This window comes from Humulus lupulus, chromosome 9 (genome assembly GCF_963169125.1).
Source record: "Humulus lupulus chromosome 9, drHumLupu1.1, whole genome shotgun sequence".
NCBI lineage: Eukaryota > Viridiplantae > Streptophyta > Magnoliopsida > Rosales > Cannabaceae > Humulus > Humulus lupulus.
In genome coordinates this window covers 77,348,691-77,350,747 of record NC_084801.1, presented here as the reverse complement: position 1 = coordinate 77,350,747, position 2,057 = coordinate 77,348,691, and positions in this window count along the sequence as shown.

Sequence of the window (2,057 nt, the reverse complement as noted above, 5' to 3'; positions counted from 1 at the left end):
CTATGCTACAAAATCGGCCAGGGCTTGACTTTTTATAGCAGTTCGTGGGGTGTACAAAATCTCGAACTGACTGAGTTCGATAGCCCACTTTAACAGACGTCACGATGCTTCAGGTTTTGCAAAACTTGCCTTAAAGGCTGATCGGTTATGACGTGTATTGAGTGGGACTGGAAGAACGATCTGCGCTTTCGAGAGGCCGTGATAAGGTAGAACGCCAATTTCTCCATCAATGGGTACCGAGATTCAGCTCCGAGAAGTCTCTTGCTGATGTAATAGACAGGTCTCTGAACCTTGTCTTTTTCTCGGACCAATACGGCACTAGCTGCATCCTCCGTGACAACTAGGTAGAGAAAAAGAGGCTCTCCTGCCTTTGGTATGGATAATACGAGCGGCTCGGCCAGATGTGCCTTCAGGTCGAGGAAAGCACTTTCGCACTCTTCTGTCCATTCGAACTTCTTATTTCCTCGAAGCAGGTTGTAGAATGGCAAGCACTTATCGGTGGATTTTGAAATAAACCGGTTGAGGGCTGCCACACTTCCTGTCAGGCCTTGGACATCTTTGTGTGACCTGGGTGAGGGAAGCTCGAGCAACGATCTGATCTTGTCAGGGTTTGCCTCGATTCCTCGGGTATTGACGATGAAACCCAGGAATTTTCCCGATGCGACTCCAAAAGTGCACTTTTGTGGATTAAGCCTCATGCCATACTCCCGTAGTATCTTGAATCATTCTCCCAGGTCGGAAACATGGTTATCGGCAGTCTTTGACTTGACTAGCATGTCATCAACGTACACTTCCATGTTCTTCCCGATCTGGCTTGCGAACATTCTATTTACTAACCTTTGGTACGTAGCACCGGCGTTCTTCAGCAAGAATGGCATGACCTTGTAACAATAAACGTTATTCGGGGTCATGAAGCTGGTGTGCTCCTGGTCTGCCGGATTCATGGCGATCTGATTGTAGCCTGAGTACGCATCCATAAAGGACATGAGCTCGTGCCCCACCGTGGCATCCACCAATTGGTCAATCCTCGGCAATGGAAAACAATCCTTGGGGCAGGCTTTATTCAGGTCGAGCTGTTCCGGGACGAACTCTACTCCATTATGTGCCTTGAGTTCGTTTCCATACCTCTTCTGGGCACCCCTGCTCATGCCAGCCATATGCGGACCTCCAGATATTGTGGATATCTCTCCTCCTATGACGGGAGGAGGGACATCCTGATCTACTCGAGCCCCAGGCTGACTGACCGGGACTTCCGGAGCAGGTTGACTTGCTGAAACCCTGTTCCGTGCGTACTGGGCCAAGGGGCCGGCTCGGATGAGAGTCTCGATCTCATATTTCAAATTCCTACAATCATCAGTATTGTGGCCAACATCGTTTTGAAAATGGTAAAACTTGGAGGTGTCTCTCTTCCCCTTCTGGTGCTTCAACGACTCCGGCCTCTTCCAGGGGAGGCGAGTAGAGTTCGCCAGGAAGATGTTCTCCCTAAAGTGGGTGAGCTCTGTATAAGTCGCGTAGACTGGCTTGAGCTTGTCTGCGGACTTATTCTTCTTTGGGCCGTGCTGGCTGCCCTCGCCGTTCCTCTTTCTTTTGCCTCCATTGAGCTGGTTGTTCTGTGTGACGTTTTGGGTCGCTGTCATGACCTCCGTCCTCACTCCAGCGGGTTTCTCAGGGGCCTAGCTAGTCCCTGCAGCTGAGGCTTCGGCCTCCTCCAAGTTGATCCATTCTTGGGCCCTATTTAGGAACTCGTTCACCGAGCTATCTCCCTTCATTTTTATATCTTTCCAGAGTCCCCCTCCGACAAGGATCCCAGTCCTCATGGCCATGAGCTTGGAGCTGTCATTCGCATCTCTGGCCTGAGCAGTGACGCTAGCGAACTTGCCCAGGTAAGCCTTCAGAGGTTCATTGGGCTGCTGCCTCGCGTTAGCTAGAGAATCGACCTTGACGCGGGCAGCCTGGGAGGCTCGGAAAGCCCTTTTGAAGTCAGTAGAAAAAGTCTTCCCGGAGCTGATTAATTGTCTTTTGCTTTGCTTGAACCACTGCCTGGTTAATCCAGTCAG